Consider the following 23,189-nt stretch of genomic DNA (forward strand, 5'->3'; position numbering starts at 1 on the left):
TGTGCATGCAAGTCCATGTTCTTCCTGGCAACACTACAAGATTTTTCAGTCATATTTTACTGAAATAATTTATTTCCATTAGTTGTCATCATGTAGCAAATTGAAGAAAGTTAGCAGTTAACAGACTATTTATAAACCAACAAATATGACTGCTTTAGTCACTTTTTTTTCTAAATATCATCCCTTTTGGGAGACCTGGGTTTGATCCCTGAGTTGGGAATATCACCTGGAAGAAGGCGTATCAATCTACTTCAGTATTCTTGCCTGGAGAATCCCAATGGACACAGGAGTTGGAGGGCTACAGTCCACAGGGTCACAAAGAATCAGACACGACTGAATGACTAAGCACAGCACATCATACCTCTAGGTTGAGGGAAAGTGAAAATCACTTTTAAGCTCACCATAAACTCTGTTGTACTACTTTGGTTTTTCAAAACTTCACACTATTTTCTTCCAATGGTAGCCAAATTTTATATCTGGCCCAGGAATGGGGCAGTGGGCAAAGGATAGACAATATAACTCTGGTTAGAAATTCACTGCCAGAATTGACACCCTACTTAGTCTGTTGCTGCTGCTGCTGCTGCTAAGTCGCTTCAGTCGTGTCTAACTCTGTGCGACCCCATAGACAGCAGCCCACCAGGCTCCCCCGTCCCTGGGATTCTCCAGGCAAGAACACTGGAGTGGGTTGCCATTTCCTTCTCCAATGCATGAAAGTGAAAAGTGAAAGTGAAGTCGCTCAGTCGTGTCCGACTAGTAGCGACCCCATGGACTACAGCCTACCAGGCTCCTCTGCCCATGGGATTTTCCAGGCAAGAGTACTGGAGTGGGGTGCCATTGCCTTCTCCGCCACCTAGTCTAGCAGTTTGCTATTCTCTGTGTTTGTACTCAGATATTTATACTGTGCGGAGAAGGCAATGGCAACCCACTCCAGCACTCTCGCCTGGAAAATCCCATGGAAAGAGGAGCCTGGTAGGCTGCAGTCCATGGGGTCGCGAAGAGTCGGACACGACTGAGCGACTTCACTTTCACTCTTCACTTTCATGCATTGGAGAAGGAAATGGCAACCCACTCCAGTGTTCTTGCCTGGAGAATCCCAGGGGCGGCGGAGCCTGGTGGGCTGCCGTCTATGGGGTCGCACAGAGTCGGACACGACTGAAGTGACTTAGCAGCAGCAGCATTTATACTGTGAGAAAGGCATAAATATTCTCTTGGGAAAAAAAGGAAAAAAAAAGTAAGAAATGTTCCTACCTCAAGTTATTAACAGAAGTATATATTTCAAATCTTAAAAAGTTACACTAGTATGTGACCTTGTGATTAAAGTTTAAAGCCCTTAGAGTTTATTTGGTCTTCCCTGGTGGCTCAGATGGTAAAGAATCTGCCTGTAATGTGGGAGACCTCAGCTCAATCCCTGGGTTGGGAAGATCTGCTGGAGAAGGGAATGGCAACCCACTCCAGTATTCTTGCCTGGAGAATCCCCATAGACGGAGGAGACTGGCAGGCTACAGTCCATGGGGTCACAAAGAGTTGGACACAACTGAGCAACCAAGTACAGAGAGCCAAATAGAGTGTATTGACATAGAACTTGCTCAATAATCATAGCAGTATTAATATTATACTATTATAAAATCAGTCCATGGTTATTATATTTTTCATCAGAGAGTGAAAACAATGACCACAAATTTTAAAGACAAAAGCAGGCTCTGCACACTAGGAGAGTGTAGGAGACAAAGATAGGATTCAAAATAATTGAAAGGGTAACCATCTATCCTTTCATAAGCTGGCTTCTTGATACAATGACAATTTTCCTATGCTCAGTTGTTTGTTTGTTTGTTTTCCTTTTGAGGACCTAAGGTGTTGACTATCACTTTACTTTTTAATATTGATTTTTCGTTCTTTCAGGGAGTATTGTTCTTTACCTGGATCACTACTGCTATACCCAAAACACTCACCAGTTTCTGTCTCTGAATAAAAGAAATAACTCACAGGAGATTTTATAAATTTACCTCATTGTTAGCAACTACTGGGAAAATAGCTCATGCTCCAAAGTTCAAAACAACAAAATCTTAATTACTCTGCTCACTCCTAGGTCTATATTCATTTTTACCAGCTAGGTTCTTAGGAAAGACTACAACATACTGAACAAGTGAAAATGGAGAACACAGTTGACGTCAGGTTTCGGGATGTCTAAACATGAACAGAAGGGGTTCTTGTTGATGTTCAGTTGGTAAGTCATATCCGCCTCTTTGTGACCGCATGGACTGAAGCACTCCAGGCTCCTTTGTCCCTCACTATCTTCCAGAGTTTGCTCAGAGTTATGTCCAATTGAGTGGCTGATGCTATCTAACCATCTCGTCCTGTGCCACCTCCTTCTTTTGTCTTCAATTTTCCGCAGAATCAGGATCGTTTCCAATGAGTGCCTCTTCTCATCAAGTGACCAAAGGATTGGAGCTTCAGCTTCAGCATCAGTCCTCCCAATGAATACTTAAGTGTTGATTTCCTTTAGGATTGACTGGTTTGATGTCCTTGCAGTCCAAGAGACTCTCTAGTCTTTGCAGCACACAACTTAAAAACATTAATTTTGTGCTCAATCTTCTCTATGGCTTATACATTTTATTGGGATTCTATGGTTTATTAATTTTATTGGGCCACTCTCAAAGTGGATGGTTGAATGTGAGGGCAATAAATAAATGTTTCCTACATTAGGAGATGGGTAAACTGTAGGATAGATAGTGTATGATAAACTTATACACATTTGATGATTGGGTGGATTATAGATAACTTAACTGAGTATCTCATATTATACAGTAGGTTAGCCAGGCTTGTTCACAGAGTAGTGGTAGACTTCTTAGAAACTTTTGAGGACTCTTAAGATTTAAGGTAGGAACTGGAACACTATCATTTGTCACATCATTATGGTAAAAGCAAGTTAAAAATGCAGCCTAGATGCTAGTGGTAGAAAGTAAAAGATAACAGCTTGTTTGAGGTGAGGAGCTACAAAGAAGTGTTTGATTAATGGGAAGGTGAAGAATTGGCAACAATCTGAAGTCAGTTTATCACAAATAGTCATGTAATTGTAATGCAATAATATCATTTAAAAATACTTAGAAAATAATCTCTATAGCTGCCAAATATGCTCTTGATTTTAGATAAATTGATTATAATATCATTAAGTATATATATATATATACAAAATTATATATATAATTGGGCTTCCCTGGTGGCTTAGAGGATAAAGCATCTGCCCACAGTGCAGGAGACCTGGGTTCAATCCCTGGGTAGGGAAGATCCCCTGGAGAAGGAAATGGCAACCCACTCCAGTACTCTTGCCTGGAAAATCTCATGGATGGAGGAGCCTGGTAGGCTATAGTCCATGGGGTAGCAAATAGTCGGATATGACTGAGCAACTTCACTTCACTTCACATATATTTATAATTAAGAGGATTATAATTTAAAATCATCCAGAAAACTTAAAGGGAGGATGTTAGCAGGGAAGTATAGAATTAGAGAGCTTTGATTGAGGATAGACCTTCTGGTACTTCAGTAGATGCAACCCATTAATTGAGTTTATTGTCCTTAGTAGGAGGAATAAAAAAAAAAAAAAAGAATGCACAGGTAAAAATATATTAGAAGGATTGTGTATAAGTTGATAGTGATATTTTGCCTTAAAAAAAGAAACAGAAGTAGAAAGGTCCTATCTGGCAAGCTCAAAGAATGACTTTAGCAAAAATAATTCAGGAAAGATAATAACCAAATCCCTTTGAAAGATTTAAATAGACTTTAAAGACAGAGGAGCACAATCCACCCCTCCACAATTTTGCATCAAATTGTGTCAGGCAATATGCAGAGCATTGATAAGCAAATGAGTGAAAATAATAAGCAAATAATTTTTTTAAAATTTATTCTTCTAAAACAAGTCCAAACTATTCCAGACTTGAAATCACTCAAGTGTCTTTGTACTGATATACTGGTAAGTTTGAAAGTGAGTGGTTCTGAGGCAGCTGATAATAACCTGATCAGCAGAAAACCATGTCAGTCTGAAGAATGAGTAGGAGCATGGGTTGCCAGGGGAGGACACGAGTGAACTTTCTCTGTTGGTATGAAAGCTCTAAATCTTATTAAAGGCATGAACTACATGGCAAGTGAATATCTCAAACTTTAATAGTACACTGAAATTTTGTACATTACACTTAATGCATATAAATGCCTAAAATTAAATACTGTGTATTTCATTATTTTAAAACAAATAAGACATGGTAAAGAACCAAATAAAAGTCAATATTAAAATACTGTTCTTGAGTTAGTTGTCAAGTTTGGTATTCTGCATGGTATTATAAATACTCTGCTGTATAAGTTTGAACAAATAATCACATTAACGATAATGAGATGCAAGTTTCTTATAGTTGGTGAAGACAACTGTAAACAACAACAAAAACGAAATGTTAAAACAAACTCTAGAATATTGGCTCAGAAATATGTGAATTCATGTGAATTCATTAAATATAAGTATTTAAATATATAGGTGAACTATAAATAAAAATATAAATATTGTTGTTGTTCAGTCACTAAGTTGCGTCTGACTCTTTGTTACCCCATGGGCTGCAGCATGCCAGGCTCTTCTGTGCTCCCCTGTCTCCTGCAGTTTGCTCAGCTTCATGTCCATTAAGTCGGTGATGCTATCTAACCATCTTGTACTCTGTCACCCCCTTCTCCTTTTGCTTTCAATCTTAATATAGATATCACCAAATTTAATTCCATATATAAATATATGTACCTATATAAGCATATGTCATATGCATATTTTAGAGATAGAGAGATTAGATAGATGGTTAATAGAAGATATGCATATGTCCCCTAATTACTCTGTATGCTGAAATAATTTAGAAGCAATGATACAAGTAGCAATGAATACACTAGCATTGAGATTTTAATTATAATATTCTCGAGTATTAAGAATCGGTGTCCTTAATGATTTGGATGATTCCAGAGCTGGGGCATAGAAAACATAAGTTAGCAACATATTGCTATTGCAGAAACTGAGTAGGTGCTCAGAATAAGGCCGGGACAAAAAGTCAGGGAATCATCTCAAAGGGGCTCCCACTGGCTTTATATGGGTTAGGTTAAGTATTAGAATAGTGGTAGTATATAACATACAGCTTGTAATGTTTAATTCTCTGGTTAGGGGATACGAAGCATTTTGCAGTGGCCCCTAGCAGTGACAGTAGTTGATATCACTGAACTATCAACAAGTCTTGTCTGACTCTTGCAATCCATGGACTGTAGCCTGCCAGGCTTCTCTGCCCATGGGATTTTCCAGGCAAGAATATTGTAGTGGGTTGCCTTTTCCTTCTCCTGGAGAACTTGCTGACCCAGGAATTGAACCCAGGTCTCCCACATTGCAGGCAGATACTTTACCAACAACTATGCAGAAAGCCCAAAGAGGAGGTGAAGCACTTCCTTTTCTTTTCTTTTCTTTTTTTTTTTTTTTGAGATAAACATCAAATACATTTGTTTCTTAACAGTTATCACCATGTGTGCTCAGTTGGTTCAGTCTCCTACCTCACTGAAACTAATTAGTTATGCATATTCAAATTTCAAACCAGCACTTACTTACATTGCATTATACAATTGTCTAATGCGTTTTTAAAATGAGTCTCATTATAAGAATAAAAGACTGAAAGTCACGTCCAAAGTTATTTTTCTTCTAGCAGCCTTACTAAAATTACAGAGAATGTTGAATAAGAAGGCTTTTGTTGAAGTCTAGGTCTGATACTTTAAAATGTCCTGTGATACTGAGAAAATCACTTAATCTCCAACCTTTATCTTAGCTTAAAAAATGTGGGCAATAAAAATAACAATCATAGCAACAATATCCTCACAGAGTTTTTGTCAGTATTGTTAAGAAGCTTTCCTTTCAGCCATGTGATCCTATTTCACTTCAGCCCTATTTCAAGGTCCAGTATAACATTGCCATTCAAGAAGATCTCACTCTTAATCTAGTGTTTTCAATAATATTATCATTGTCAGTATATCTTAGGGAAAATCCTTTGTTTTATTACAAATACTGCAAAGGGAGACACGGAACCCAAAGACAGTCATGTTCTAATTTTAGTGTTTATTTCTTCAAATATTGTTTTCTATTAATGCTTCTGAGTGTATTACAGGTTTTTCATGAAAGAAGACTTGAATGGGAAAGGAAAATCTTCAAATATCTCTAAGAAAGTTTTAAACAAGAAAGCTAAAATACATTCAATATATCAAATATTTAAGTTAAGATATATAGTCATATTATATTTTATTGAAAAGATAAATAAGTGCAGACCCTACATATATATTCCATTAATGCTTCATGTCAAATACCTAAATAAAATATACTCCGATCAGTATGTTTGTCAACGAGACAATAAAATATATTCTGCCCTGTCTCCAGTCAAAAAAGATTTTGCAAATCAAGTTTGCATGCTGAAATGTAATTGTAATGCCCTAAGGTTATATTCCAGAACATTTTAAATGAATGCTCAGTATTTTCTCTGTATGATAATATAAACATGAATACATGAAAATATAAATTTCTCTTTCTGACTCCACATGTTAACAATGAATTCCAAATGTCCCTTAGGGTTATAAAAATGTTATTGCCTGAAACCAGAATTGAATTTGAGCTCTGGATAACTTTAATTAAATTTTTAAAAACTATATATTACATAAAATTTTAAATTGCACAAAGATCTTTTTTATTTACAAATTGTTTTGTAGACTTATAAATATATTTAATTTAGTTTTTTATTTTCTCTTAGAGTGTAAATTTAAAGAACAAAGAAATTGGTGAAATAAGAACATAGTCAAGTTGCTTCATTCTCTCTAGAGAGGATATACTAAAGATCTAAAATCTTTATTCAAATTCAAAAAAACCAAAAAGCTCTGAAATCAAATTTTTCCCCCAAAGGTTTAAAGTAAACTCATTTGATGATGATATAATATTACTTATATCTATGTTACTTATCAGTCAGTTCAGTTTGGTCACTCAGTCGTGTCCAACTCTTTGCAACCCCATGGACAGCAGCATACCAGGCCTCCCTGTCCATCACCAACTCCCAGAGTTTACTCAACCTCATGTCCATTGAGTCAGTGATGCCATCCAACCATCTCATCCTCTGTCATCCCCTTCTCCTCCTGCCTTCAATCTTTCCCAGCATCAGGGTTTTTTCAAATGAGTCAGTTCTTCACATCAGGTGGCCAAAGTATTGGAGTTTCAGCTTGAACATGAATCCTTCCAATGAATATTCAGGACTGATTTCCTTTAGGATGGACTGGTTGGATCTTCTTGCAGTCCAAGGGATTCTCAAGAGTCTTCACCAACACCACAGTTCAAAAACATCAATTCTTCAGTGCTCAGTTTTCTTTATAATCCAACTCTCACATTCATACATGACCACTGGAAAAACCATAGCCATGACTAGATGGACCTTTGTTGGCAAAGTAATGTCTCTGCTTTTTAATATGCTGTCTATGTAGGTTATATACAAAAAAGATCTTCACGTCAAGATAATCACGATGGTGTGATCACTGACCTAGAGCCAATCATCCTGGAATGTGAAGTCAAGTGGGCCTTAGAAAGCATCACTACGAACAAAGCTAGTGGAGGTGATGGAATTCGAGTGGAGCTATTTCAAATCCTGAAAGATGATGCTGTGAAAGTGCTGCACTCAGTATGCCAGCAAATTTGGAAAACTCAGCAGTGGCCACAGGACTGGAAAAGGTCAGTTTTCATTCCAATCCCAAAGAAAGGCAATGCCAAAGAATGCTCAAACTACCGCACAATTGCACTCATCTCACACGCTAGTAAAGTAATGCTCAAAATTCTCCAAGCCAGGCTTCAGCAATATGTGAACCGTGAACTTCCAGATGTTCAAACTGGTTTTAGAAAAGGCAGAGGAACCAGAGACCAAATTGCCAAAATGCACTGAATCATCAAAAAAGCAAGAGAGTTCCAGAAAAACATCTATGTCTGCTTTATTAACTATGCCAAAGCCTTTGACTGTGTGGATCACAATAAACAGTGGAAAATTCTGAAAGAGATGTGAATACCAGACCACCTGACCTGCCTCTTGAGAAATTTGTATGCAGGTGAGGAAGCAACAGTTAGAACTGGACATGGAACAACAGACTGGTTCCAAATAGGAAAAGGAGTACATCAAGGCTGTATATTGTCACCCTGCTTATTTAACTTATATGCAGAGTACATCATGAGAAATGCTGGGCTGGAAGAAGCACAAGCTGGAATCAAGATTGCCGAGAGAAATATCAATAATCTCAGATATGCAGATGACACCCCCCTTATGGCAGAAAGTGAAGAGGAACTAAAAAGCCTCTTGATGAAGGTGAAAGAGGAGAGTGAAAAAGTTGGCTTAAAGCTCAACATTCAGAAAACGAAGATCATGGTGTCGGGTCCCATCACTTCATGGGAAATAGATGAGGTAACAGTGGAAACAGTGTCAGACTTTATTTTTGGGGGCTCCAAAATCACTGCAGATAGTGACTGCAGCCATGTAATTAAGACGCTTACTCCTTGGAAGGAAAGTTATGTCCAACCTAGATAGCATATTGAAAAGCAGAGACATTACTTTGCCAACAAAGGTTTGTCTAGTTAAGGCTATGGTTTTTCCAGTAGTCATGTATGGATGTGAGAGTTGGGCTGTGAAGAAGGCTGAGCACTGAAGAATTGATGCTTTTGAACTGTGGTGTTGGAGAAGACTCTTGAAAGTCCCTTGGAGTGCAAGGAGATCCAAGCAGTCCATTCTGAAGGAGATCAGCTCTGGGATTTCTTTGGAAGGAATGATGCTAAAGCTGAAACTCCAGTACTTTGGCTACCTCATGCGAATAGTTGACTCATTGGAAAAGACTCTAATGTTGGGAGGGGTTGGGGGCAGGAGGAGAAGGGGACGACAGAGGATGAGATGGTTGGATGGCATCACTGACTCGATGAAGGTGAGTCTGAGTGAACTCAGGGAGTTGTTGATGGACAGGGAGGCCTGGAGTGCTGTGATACATGGGGTCACAAAGAGTTGGACACGACTGAGTGACTGAACTGAACTGATGTAGGTTATAACTTTTCTTCCAAGGAGTAAGCATCTTTTAAATTCATGGCTGCATTTACCATCTGCAGTGATTTTGGAGCCTCAGAAAGTAAAATCTGTCACTGTTTCCATTGTTTCCCTATCTATTTGCCATGAAGTGATGGGACCAGATGCCATGATCTGCCATGATCTTACAGACCCCAACACACCGATGACAACACAGTAATACTAAAATGTTGATTCTTGTACTTTATTCCACATATTTACAAAAGTTTTGTGGCACATCATTTAAGATTTATTTTGGCTTAATAGTGTGGATCTAGATTGCCTGTGTTTGAGTTTGAGCTCTGCTGTTTACGAGCTACAAGACCCTGGACAAATTGTAAATCTTGCAAGATTTTTAATTCCTTCATCTATTCATTGCAAGAAAATAACAGTAGCTGCCTCATGGCTTAACTGTGAAAAATACATGAGTTAACTTACTTAAAATAATTAATACTCAATGTTGCTGAAGTAGTTGGTACTCAATATGGCTAGAATTGGAAAATTCAGGGTTTTTTTTCTATAGAATAAAATGATCAGATTTCAGAATCAAAATTAAAAACCAATATATATGGATGCAACATGAGGTTTTTAAGAAGTAGGAACAATTCTCCTGAGATCAAGATAAAGATGATTTCAAATTGTCTCATTAGTAGAGCCACTTGATTTCAAAGAAAAGCATTCATTTCAATCTGCAAGTATGGTAGAGAGTTGCCATATTAAAAATGGAAATAATTCTGCCCTCAAATACATTTAAAGACATCACATGAAGAAATGGGATTCTTAACTTCAAAGGCACTGGATGATGCTTTCCAATGTTAAATAATTACTAAGACGCTTACAGCTTTTGCAAGTTCAGACTCACAGTTTTTGGTTCATTCCTCAAGGTGATTAAAGTAGTTTATGCAGTAGTTTATGCAATATATTATGAAAAAGTTTCAACTTCTATGGAATATCATATTTCCTAAAGACCAGTTTTTAAAAAGTAAAGCTTGAGAATTTGATGCACAGGCTTACAAATCATGCTTTTATCTGGAAAGTTATCACACAAAATATATCTGTTAGTATAGCAGTGTGGTGATATGGAACCAACAAATCTGTTGAATTATCAATTTTGAGATTTCAAATCAAAGACATAGTTAAGGTGATTTTTAAAAGAAAAATAATATAAAATATCTCTAAAGCATCTGTTCAGAGAAACAAAAGGAAGAAAAAATAGTTCATTACTTTTCACTTGATTGTGACTTATTTGTTTATTTAACAAGAGCCACCGGTGTTTTTTTTTTACAAAATTGTAAGTTTATGAAACTGTCACCTATAAGTTTAAAAAAAAATAATTTAGATTTATCTCAAATTGATCATAAAGGAAATTCCGTCACTAAATGTGACACATGCTATGCTTTCATGAAATATTTTTGAAAGCATCTGTTCAAAAATTATCATCAGTTAAGTTGAAGAGATGACTTTTCTGAGCTTTTCCACATTCATTAAAATCTATGACATGCCAAGTTTTACTCTAATTCATTTTTTAAATTTTATTCATAATATTCTTTCATATTCTACAATAGATTTCTTTTCTGGAATTGTTAGATACAATTTCCCAACTAATCCTTCTTTTTTAATTTTGAATCCTAAATGTTTTCTCTGTTTCCAAACCACATGTATTTCACATGTGATGCTTGAAGTTATCCCATTGGTTCTATCTTTCCCTCTTTCCATTACGGTGTTAATATAATCCTGTAATGCTAAAATCTATTCCATATATTACTAACTTCTCTAATAAAATATTAATAGTTACATATTACTCTATACATTTACTTGCTTTTTAATGCTGCCTTTCAATTCATAAGTAAATTCTTTAAGCTACAAAAATATTGTATATTATTTTATTTCATCAGCTTTTCAGAGGTATACATTTCAATAACTTTATTAGATATGCAACAGTTCAGTCTATCCTTCATAAACTATGCAATTACCTAAGCTTCCATTTTTTCCAAAGTAGCTTTCAAAATGAAAGTCATTCTCTTTTATGGCATTAGGCCCACAAGTAGCAACAGATGTACTCACATGTAATGAAGCACAGGGCCCCGATTTGGCGTTGCTAGTCAAGAGTTCCCTCTTATAGGAGATGTCACTTTTTGTACTCAACAAGCTCTCCTGCTAAATTAATCTTTGGTTGGCATTTATATCTACTTCAAACTAGCTTGCCACTTCTTCAGTGTGGCACCATGACAACCTAACAGATGGGCCTAAGGACAAGCATGCCAGATGATCTGAATGACAACCAGGTTTAAGTATTATGGGACAGATTCCCATCCTCAAATATTGAAATAACGATCCACATCCAATATGTGAATATTTTAAAAAATGAGTATCTGTCACTTAAACCTTATATAATTTTTAAATAATTTTTTCAAGTATATGCCAAAATTGAAGATAAATCACACTAACACATATAGCTATGTGTGTTTCTGTCCAGATACCCGATTAATGAAATTGAGAACAGACTGGCTGTCCCAAAGCTTCTTAGAATTATAGTGGATAAGAAAGGCACCTTCCATTAGACAAAGTGTTGAGATATCGAAAGTCAGCTGCCTGGTTTATTTCTCAACTTATTCTCAACGTCTTTTCTCAGTTATAGGCTATCTTTCTGTCCTAATCCTTGGATACTGTGAGTCTTCTGGTTTCTGCTGTACCGTACTCTGTTACTAATTTTTCCTTATTCTTTCCACCTTTCTCTTCCATACTTCTATTTTCCAATGCAGGTTTTACTCCAATCTCTAAGAACCTCCACTCTTCTTTATCAGTCTGGTTGTGCCTATTTTAACTTATTGCAGTTATTGTTATTACTATTTATTAATATTGCATTGCAGCATCACCTTCCCCTTTGAGCCATGATGTGCTTAGCTATATGATCCAGTGTTTGGCCAGCATCCATTATTAATCATTTACTGCCTTTACTTCATCTTTATCTGCTTTTTCTTGTTTTGTACTTATTGTTTTCCTTCTGAGGAAACTTTAGGTTTATACATTTCTCATGATTAGGGACAATATTAACAGAAATATTTCCAAAATCTAAGTGGATTAATGTTTGAAAGACATATGGCTAAATGGGAGGGTGATCCTCTAAAATAATCATATTTTCCCCTGAAGGTTAGAAGGAATTAAGGATTCTATAATTTGGCTAGGTTTATCCAGTGTAGGTTAAAATATAAAATTAAGTAAATTAGAAAATTTGGAAGTAGAAACATTTCCTTTAAAACATTGTATTTGGATAGCCTGATATATGATAGAAATGCTTCATTGTCCTAAATGGGTTTCCACCACATTTTCATAAAGCTTTATCATATAGTTAGAGAGGAGTTTCCAAAGTACTTTAGCATTTGACTTTCAAAAGTTAAGGTTACATGTTACTTTACAAGTATATAAGTAAAATTCAGAGGAGAGTTTAATTATTCTCCATGAGGTCGCCCAAAGGCCATCTTAAGAAGATCAATAATCCTTCTTTCTTCACACCTTCTGAACATTCTTTCCAGTGCACTTAGGCATACAGCTTATATGCCAAGAAAGATTTCCAAAGGTATGAATTAACCTTCATTACCTATATTAAGTCCCCAAATCACCTAAGAGTCTGGCATATGTACTTAATGCTTGATAAAACCCAATATTTTCCTCCAAAATTATTTAAAGTAATTCTATGAAATGCCAATTAAATAATACAATAAGTGGCAATTTAAAGGATAGTGGGCATTTAGAACAAGAGAATTACTAACAGAATTTGCCAAATGAAGCCTAGCTATGTTGAACTCTGACTCCAGCTCTAGAAGTAATTCATTCTGGTAACCTCTGGGATCTTGAGTACTTCCATTTTTCCTTTTTGAATTTAAATAGTTTTTATAATAACTCATTGCATAACTTTTTTCTAAGTCTAACTTTGTTATACTGAGTCTTAGAAATACAATTTTACTTGAAGACCATGTTTAAATAAGACAGGAGAACATTGCCTACAGGGAGCTTCTGCCTGCTGGTACAGCTCAACTTTGTTACATAATTTTAGTGCTGAATTTAGTCATTAAATTTCAGGAACTAGACTTCATCTCTGCAGTCTCAGAATTTCTGCTATTCTAATGTCAAGAGATGATCAGAATCTGAAGTGGAATATTCATTCACATCATATATCAAAGAGACAGATATAAATTCTAACAAGGACTATGAATTACTATAATTTATACACATAAACATGATGATCAAGTGAACTGAATCCATGACTACAAATTTGAGGACTTTTTCTTTTGGGGCAACATCCACATGGAAAGTCTTATTGTAGTCAGAAGATTTATTAGTGAGCTGGAGACAGGAGCACAGTTTTCTGTGTTCTCTTAGATAACGATGAGTTAGGTACAGCCACAAAAGTGTAACTAGGAAGACATAAGAACACAAAGTTTATTATATTGACACATTCTATTGAGAGTATAGAGCTGCTAAATAGGAAAAGGAGTACGTCAAGGCTGTATATTGTCACCCTGCTTATTTAACTTCTATGCAGAGTACATCATGAGAAATGCTGGGCTGGAGGAAACACAAGCTGGAATCAAGATTGCCAGGAGAAATATCAATAACCTCAGGTATGCAGATGACACCACCCTTATGGCAGAAAGTGAAGAGGAACTCAAAAGCCTCTTGATGAAAGTGAAAGTGGAGAGTGAAAAAGTTGGCTTAAAGCTCAACATTCAGAAAACTAAGATCATGGTGTCCAATCCCATCACTTCATGGGAAATAGATGAGGAAATGGTGGAAACAGTGTCAGACTTTATTTGGGGGGGCTCCAAAATCACCGCAGATGGTGACTGCAGCCATGAAATTAAGACTCTTACTCATTGGAAGGAAAGTTATGACCAACCTAGATAGCATATTGAAAAGCAGAGACATTACTTTGCCAACAAAGGTTCATCTAGTCAAGGGTATGGTTTTTCCTGTGGTCATGTATGGATGTGAGAGTTGGGCTGTGAAGAAAGCTGAGCACCGAAGAATTGATTCTTTAGAACTGTGGTGTTGGAGAAGACTCTTGAGAGTCCCTTGGACTGCAAGCAGATCCAACCGGTCCATTCTGAAGATCAGCCCTGGGATTTCTTTGGAAGGAATGATGCTAAAGCTGAAACTCCAGTCCTTTGGCCACCTCATGAGAAGAGTTGACTCATTGGAAAAGACCCTGATGCTGGGAGGGATTGGGGGCAGGAGGAGAAGGGGACGACAGAGGATGAGATGTCTGGATGGCATCACTGACTCAATGGATGTGAATCTGGGTGAACTCCGGGAGTTGGTGATGGACAGGGAGGCCTGGCATGCTGCAAATCATGGGGTCACAGAGAGTCAGACATGACTGAGTGACTGCTGAACTGAACTGAACTGAAAGGTTCACATACACATATTTAGAGCACCATCCATCCTAGTAAGGTCTTTAAAGAACACAATAGTTTTTTTTACTTTTACATACCTACCTCATCTGTGCTAGCATTGCTCTGATGTACTAATTCTTTAGATATGTTAATAATTTTCTATACACTTCTACCACACTAGGTGTTGTCCTTTTCATCATAGGGGACTGGAATGCAAAAGTAGAAAGTGAAGAGATACCTGGAACAGGCTAGTTTGGCCTCATAGTACAAAATGAAGAAGGGCAAAGGCTAACAGAGTTTACCAAGAGAATTCACTGGTTATACCAAACACCATCTTCTGACAACACAAGAGAACACTCTACACGTGAACATCACCAGATGGCCAATACCAAAATCAGACTGATTGTATTCTTTGCAGCCAAAGATGGAGAAGCTCTATACAGTCAGCAGAAGCAAGACCAGGAGCTGACTGTGGCTCAGATCATGAATTCCTTATTGCCAAATTCAGACTTAAATTGAATAAAATAAGGAAAACCACTAGATCTTTCAGATATGACCTAAATCAAATCCCTTACGATTATACAGTAGAAGTGACAAATAGAGTCAAGGGATTAGATTTGATAGACAGAGTGCCTGAAGAACAATGGACAGAGGTTTGTGAGGCCATCCCCAAGAAAAAGAAATGCAAAAAGGCAAAATGGTTGTCAGAGAAGGCCTTACAAATAGCTGAGAAAAGAAGAGAAGTGAAAGGCAAAGAAGAAAAGGAAAGATATACCCATTTTAATGCAGAATTCCAAAGAATAGCAAGGAGAGATAAGAAAGCCTTCTTCAGTGATCAGTGCAAAGAAGTAGAGGAAAACAATAGAATGGGAAAGTCTAGAGATCCCTTCAAGAAAATTAGAGATACCAAGGGAACATTTCACACAAAGATGGGCACAATGAAGGAGGAAATGGTATGGACTTAACAGAAGCAGAAGATATTAAGACGAGGTGTCAAGAATACACAGAAGGACTATACAAAAAAAAAATCTCAATGACCCAGATAATCATAATAGTGTGATCACTCACCTAGAGGCAGACATCCTGGAATGTGAAGTCAGGTGGGCCTTAGGAAGCATCACTATGAACAAAGCTAGTGGAGGTGATGGAATTCCAGTTGAGCTATTTCAAATCCTAAAAGATGATGCTCTGTGAAAGCACTGCACTCAATATGCCAGCAAATTTGGAAAACTCGGCAGTGGCCACAGGACTTTGGGATTCATTCCAATTCCAAGAAAGGGAATACCAAAGAATATTGAAACTACCGCACAATTGCACCTTTCTCACACGCTAGCAAAAAGATGCTGAAAATTCTCCAAGCGAGGCTTCAACAGTATGTGAACTGAGAACTTCCATGTGTTTAAGCCTGATTTAGAAAAGACAGAGGAATCAGAGATCAAATTGCCAACATCTGTTGGATTACAGGACAAGGTAGAGAGTTCCAGAGAAACATTTACTTCTGCTTTAATGACTATGCCAAAGTGTTTGACTGTGTGGATCATGTAAACTGTGGAAAATTCTTAAAGAAATGGGAATAGCAGACCATCTTAGCCACCTCCTGAGAAGTCTGATTATAGGTCAAGAAGCAACATCTAGAACCGGACATGGAAAAATGGACTGGATACAAATTGGGAAACAGTACATCAAGTATATTTTCACCCTGTTTATTTAACGTATATGAAGAGTACATCATGTAAAATGCTGGGCTGGATGAAGCACAAGCTGGAGTCAAGATTGCCACGAGAAATATCAATAACATCAGATATGCAGATGACACCAGCCTTATGGCAGAAAGCAAAGAGGAACTGAAGAACCTTTTGATGAAAGTGAAAGAGGAGAGTGAAAAAATTGGCTTAAAACTCAACATTCAAAAAATTAAGATCGTGGCATCTGGTACCATGGCTTCAGGGCAAATAGATGGGGAAACAATTGAACAGTGACAGACGTTATTTTCTTGAGTTCCAAAATTATCTCAGATAGTGACTGAAGCCATGAAATTAAAAGACACTTGCTCCTTGGAAGAAAAGCTCTGACCAAACAAGGGAGCATATTAAAAAGCAGAGAAAATATTTTGCCAACAAAGTTTCATCTATTCAAAGCTATGATTTTTTCCAGTAGTCATGTATGGGTGTGAGATTTGGACCATAAAGAAGGCTGAACACTGAAGAATTGATGCTTTTGAACTGTGGTGTTGGAGAAGACTCTTGAGAGTCCCTTGTACGGCACGGAGATCTAACCAGTCAATCCTAAAGGACATCCTTCCTGAATATTCATTGGAAGGACTAATGCTGAAGCTGAAGCTCCAATACTTTGGCCTCCTGATGAAAGAACTGACTCATTGGAAACGACCCTGATGCTGTGAAAGACTGAAGGCAGGAGAAGAGGATGACAGAGGATGAGGTGGTTGGATGGCATCACCAACTCAATAGATATGAGTTTGAGCAAGCTCCTGGAGTTGGTCATGGACAGGGAAGTCTGATGTGCTGCACTCCATGGAGTCACAAAAGTTTGGACATGACTGAGCAACTGAAATGAACTGAACCCCTAGGTGAGGGACCTATCTGTCTTTAAATAGCATATATTTTTCTGTCTCAAAAAATCATCAACCTCTCCAAGTTTGGACTGGAGATATGTACCAAGAAAAATAACTTCAGTTTAGTTCAGTTCAGTTCAGTCGCTCAGTCATGTCCGACTCTTTGTGATTCCATGAATTGCAGCACGCCAGGCCTCCCTGTCCATCACCAACTCCCGGAGTTTACTCAAACTCACATCCATTGAGTCGGTGATGACATCCAGCCATCTCATTCTCTGTTGTCCCCTTCTCCTACTCCCAATCCCTCCCAGCATCAGAGTCTTTTCCTATGAGTCAACTCTTCACATGAGTTGGCCAAAGTACTGGAGTTTCAACTTTAGCATCATTCTTTCCAAAGAACACCCAGGACAGATCTTTAGAATGGACTGGTTGGATCTGCTTGCAGTCCAAGGGACTCTCAAGAGTCTTCTCCAACACCACAGTTCAAAAGCATCAATTCTTCTGCACTCAGCTTTCTTCACAGTCCAACTCTCACATCCATACATGACTACTGGAAAAACCATAGCCTTGACTAGATGGACTTTTGTTGGCAAAGTAATGTCTCTGCTTTTGAATATGCTATCCAAGTTGGTCATAACTTTCCTTCAACTTAGCAATGTGGAAATATATATATCTTTTCATGTGTGTAACTTTAAGTACTTTGCCACCTGACTGAGGCTGAACTTTCCGCCTAAATTTTTAGTTCAGTTCTCCCTCAGATTTTCTGAAATATAGTAAGTCATTGAAGCTTTTTAACTATGCTAAGTTTTATGTTCTCTGACTAGCTCACTGCAGGAGACTAATAGCCTGGTCAAAACCCTGCAGCTCGAAAAAATAAAAATTTGAAAGTTGGGTTAAATATCCTCTTTGTTTTGTCTTCTAGTCTGAGTCTCAGATTAATCCACTGAGACAGAGATAGTTCAGCCTTCTTACCATATGTTGATCATAAATTCATCTTTTATAGCCTATTCTTCCTTTATCAGCACCCTGTGTACCTTCCTGTATCTTAGTAGGGGCAGACACATGAAACACCTATAGTTTTGGTTTCTAAAGAATTTCTAAAAATACATTTACTGGCTTTCACTTCTAGTACCTATGGCTAAACATTAACATGATTTTAATTCATTCTGTCAGCTTTGATCACCCTATCTTTTTTGATCAAGGAAAATCCCTTTATTTTATTGATATTACTGAATCAGATAGTATTACCTCTTAGCCAAATGAAGCATTTGTACACACAATTTCATCTCTGACTCACCTTTTTAAAAAAACTTAGTGCTTTACAGGTCTGAGGATATCTTCAACATCAACAATTTCTATATACTTTGTAACTATCTTCTCTGTTCTACAGGCTGAGCATGCTATGCCTAGAAATTATCTTCCACTGTGAAGAAATTTCTATCCATCTATTTGTTTCTTTGACCTGACTATTCTCTAGATTTTTCTTTATGGACTAAAAAGGAGATAGTTCCCTTGAAATTCATATATTTTGTTGGCATTTGTCCCCTTCCTCACCTGTGTAAAGAAACGTTAGGAAATCTAGATAAAAGATAAAAATCCTGCACACAGATACACATTATCTGAGTAATTCCTCATCCAGTGGGGAAAAGGACACAATCAAAGTTTTAGGATATTACTCCACACTGTATTTTCTACAGTAAGGATAATAACACCTGTCTGCAGCCATCTCACTGAGTAGCTGCCAAGGGAACAATAATTTTAAGAAACATGTAAAGGCCTTTGAAATTCTTAAAAGGAGAAAAACTCGAGATAAAGATAAATTCCAGGGAAAAGTTTATCTTACAGGCAATGCAGCAATGGAAATGATTCTTTTATCTTTATCTTTTCTGTATTCAATCCTGTAGTTTTTCCAGTAGAGTATATTTTTTCCCCCTTACTTTCTCAAAAAAGAAAATATATACAAACAAAAGCAATGAACAAAACTATGTACAGACACACATATACAAATACATTCTTAGAGCAAATTCTGATTGCTTCATTCATGTGTTCTTATTAAGAAGTGGTTAGATCTCCACTTGAAAAAGCAACTGATGTGTTCAAGGTGCAGGTCATATGAAACCGATATTTAAATATTTATGTATTTATTTATTTGGCTGTGTTAGGTATTAGTTGTGGCATGTGATATCTTTTATTGTGGGGCTTGGGCTCAGTAGTTGCAGCATGCAGGCTTAGTTGCTCTGCAGTCTGTTTGATCTTAGTTTCCTAAGGGGTTGCACCCACCTCTTCCACTTTGCAAGACAGATACTTAACCACTGGAGCACTAGGGAATTCTGAAACAGATACTGATATCAAAACTTGCTAACCTCCTTTTTTTTCAAAATTCTGAAAAGCATAATTACACCAAATATGGTAATTTATGAGCAGATTTGTGATTTCTGGCTAGGAAAGTAAGACTTGAGATTCTACTGTTATTAGTGGTACTAGAGGGAATTTCTTCCTCACTTGAAATCCAATAGCACTCTACTTGTAATTCTTTATTATTTTCCTCTCTTTTACGAGAATTCACCAATCTGATTTTCCTTGTTAGACTATGCACTCCATGATTATATACAGTCCACACCTAATGCCAAGTGGTATCCCCCTCAGTGCCTTACATTTAGAGTAAGCTCAATAAATATTTGTTGTATAAGTGTCTAAGAAGCATTAAGCAAGGATCATCTCTGGCTTGGGACAAAACAAAACATAATAGCATGAGAATGGATCATACAACTGCTATGCCAATCTTTACCCGAGTGAAAGTGAATAGGCTCATGTTTTACTAGACAGGTTTCCAATAAATAGTATATAGAAACATTTTATGTAAGGTTAGAAAAATCCAGCTCTTACTCAACTCAGGCTTGACCGCTTGCTGCTTGAAAGCCAGTACTGGAGGCTAGTGGTGGTTGAAAGAAAAGTTGCTTTAATCTGAAAGCTGGCAACCTGAAAGGGAGGTAGACATGTGTCCCTCAAACTAACTCTGAAGATTCTGCTCAGGCATGACAATTTTGAAAAGGAGAAAGAAGGGGGAAGACACTCAGCAAGTCTTTGAGGTAGGAGGATAGATTCTGCATCATTCTCCATTGCTGCAGACTGGCTATTTCTTCAGATGTTATCTTGCCTGCATGATCTGCCTGCAGGAGTGCTAAGAGGTCTGCTGAATTTTCTACCCCAGTCATTCTTTAACTACTGAATTCTTCAGTCTTACTCCTTTTGATCTAGGAAAAGAATCAACAGTTTAAGGAAGGCTTGATGTGCATTCAGGAGAGCATAAGTCAGAAGTTAGGTTAAATTGCCGAGTCATCTCATTCCTATAAGTTTGGAGAGGAACAGAAATGGGCAAACAGAAATGGGGCAAAGGAGCTGCTTACAAATCCCCACTTGTCAGACATCATTCCATTTCTATGGAATTAGGGGCAAATGTCCATCTTCTGTAGCATCATGCTGACCTAGGGAACTATATTCTTAGAGTGGATGAGGTTGACATGGGTCTGTAGCATGTCTTTGGTGACAGTTTTAGTGGTCTGCTTACATATATGGGCAAACAAGCTACAGTTATTTTGAAGCCCACAAAGATATAGATTATTATGGGCAATAGTGTTAATCCCATTCATTTCTAGCTATTGTGCTAGTTATAGATGCTGTATTGCTCAAGATGGAGCAGTTGGTGTCAGGGCTGTAGTCTGGTCACTATGCAGTTAGCTTTTACTCTCTTGGCAGTGATAGCATCTGTAAACCAGCTCAGGAATGTGGATCAGATACTGAGTCTATGACTCTAGTGTCTTAGTCATTAACTGTTTGAGCCTGCTCTTTTGTGACTCAAGCAGGCCTGGGAAATTTTAACTTTCCTACAAACAAGAGGCAGGGGACACAGAGAGCCTTTGTACTTGGAGGGGGCCTGCAGAGTTCTCCTCGTTTCCATGGCCAGCCAGATAGCTCTTATCTTTTCAAAACTGCATCATAATCTAAATCTCTACCAGTCTTATGGCTGTCCCATGTCTTGATATTGTACCCTAATAATAAGGAACAGGAAGCTGGATATGGGTTTACAATAACTGTTTGGAAGGCATGCCACAGTGAAATAGCAAGCAATAAAATAGAACACCAGTATTAAAGACTTAGGCTAATGTCTCTTTCATGTAGGTCAATTAAAGAAGTAATTTATGTATATTTTCAAAATTTGATTCTTTCTTGGTAACTACTAAGTCTTGGTAAAAGTCCCTTGGGTTTTTGAAGTGAGTTTACCAAGGATAGGTGGGAATAAAAGAAACTTGGAACTTTGGCAATATTTGAGTTTCTGAAGATTTCTGAGACTTCTTACACTGGTCTTTAGAGGTACATGCTGTGATCCAAACTTTTGCTGCCCTGGTTGGCTGCATTAGACAGGGATGGTGTGTAGTAAGCACTGACTGAAATTAACCCAGGGATATTTAGATAAGCCTCTAATATTGTGTTTCTGGACATGGGAGATTCAACTGAACCTTGAAAACCATATATATATATATATATATATATAATTTGAAATGGTGATCAACTGTCTTTTCCTAGTATCACTTCAAGGAATATTACTCTTGGAGCAATTATTTTTTGCTTATTAGTGAAAAATGGACTTCCTTGAAAGAATGTTCTATATCTATTACTTAGTCAGTAATAACAAAGGAAGTCTTATACATGATTAACGGGAAATTTTCCCAGAGAAATTGTCAGAAGATTGGGACCTGGAGAATAAAGATGAAGTGGTCTCAGACTTAAAAGAGGATCAGCCTTGCTTATGGTTTGGTTTTATGAAGAATTAAAATATGCCAGGTAAGAGGAGAAGATGCTAAGGAATGAAAGGAGAAGACCAAAAAAGATAGAGTTGATTTACCCCTCTGGAAAAAAGCAATTAGACAAACTGGGAAGGAAGTAGTGGGAGTGTTCTCTGAAAGGGTGATCAGTTTTCATAAAATGATTATGTTGCAGGAAGGGGGACTCCTTCCAGGGCCCAATGGTGGCCTCTTATTTAACACTTGAAAATGAATTATCCAAGGATACATACGTATTGACAAAGCAAAAGACTATTAGGAAGGGGTGCCCAGGTGGAGAGCAAGAGGGTAAGGGAACCCAAGAGAAAACTCTGCCACATGGCTAACAGTCTCAGGCTTTATGGTAAAGGAGTTGGTTTCCAGTTTGTCTCTGGCCAATCATTCTGACTCAGGGTCCTCCCTGGTGGCACAGGTGTCTCTCAGACAAGATAAATTTCAGCGGCAGGCTTTTTGGGAGATTGATAGGTCATATTGTCTCCTCCCTCCTCCCAAATTCTCCTGGAAAAAGTAATCAGTGCTGACAGTAAACAAGAAAAGCAAATCAGGCAGGGCAAGATAGAGAAGAAATTGGGATTTCCTGAAAACTGCATAGAATATATCCCCCTCACATTATGGCATGTTGAACTCTATTATCACAGGTCACAGTCACCAAAGTACATGTCCTAGTTGGGAAGTTTCTGTCTCTGTGTGCTCAGTCGCTCAGTCACGTCTGACTCTTTGCAACCCCATGGATTGTAGCCTCCCAGGGCTCCTCTGTCCATGGAATTTCCCAGGCAAGAATACTTGAGTGGGTTGCCATTTCCTTCTCTAGGGGGTCTTCCCTACCCAAGGATCAAACCCATGTCTCTTGATTCTCCTGCATTGACAGGTGGATTCTTTACAACTGTGCCACCTGGGAAGCCCTATTTGGGAAGTTTGAAATTCCAAAAATAGAATTCAGGGCTTTTTAAGCTCGGTTGGATTCTCCATGTCAATGGCTTTGCCTCAGGGTCTCTCACACTTGCCAATCCTGGATCAAAAGATCAAGGGGAAGAAAGGGAGGTGTATTAGAGAAGGGAATGTTTCACTGACCTTGATATCCTTAAGTAAAATGAGAGAAGAATACATATGAGTAAAAATAAAAGTGCTCTAACTTGGAACATGTGTTAGTTGCAAGTGATATAATTTTCCTTGATTCTGAAGGAATCTATTTAACATTGTGTGCTTAACAATTTTTTTTCTTTAAAGGCAAAATATGTTTTCCTTAGATAAACCTGTGAAACTC

This window comes from Bos grunniens, chromosome 9, assembly GCF_055505025.1.
Source record: "Bos grunniens cultivar Pamir isolate PY7600 chromosome 9, Bosgru_T2T1.0, whole genome shotgun sequence".
NCBI lineage: Eukaryota > Metazoa > Chordata > Mammalia > Artiodactyla > Bovidae > Bos > Bos grunniens.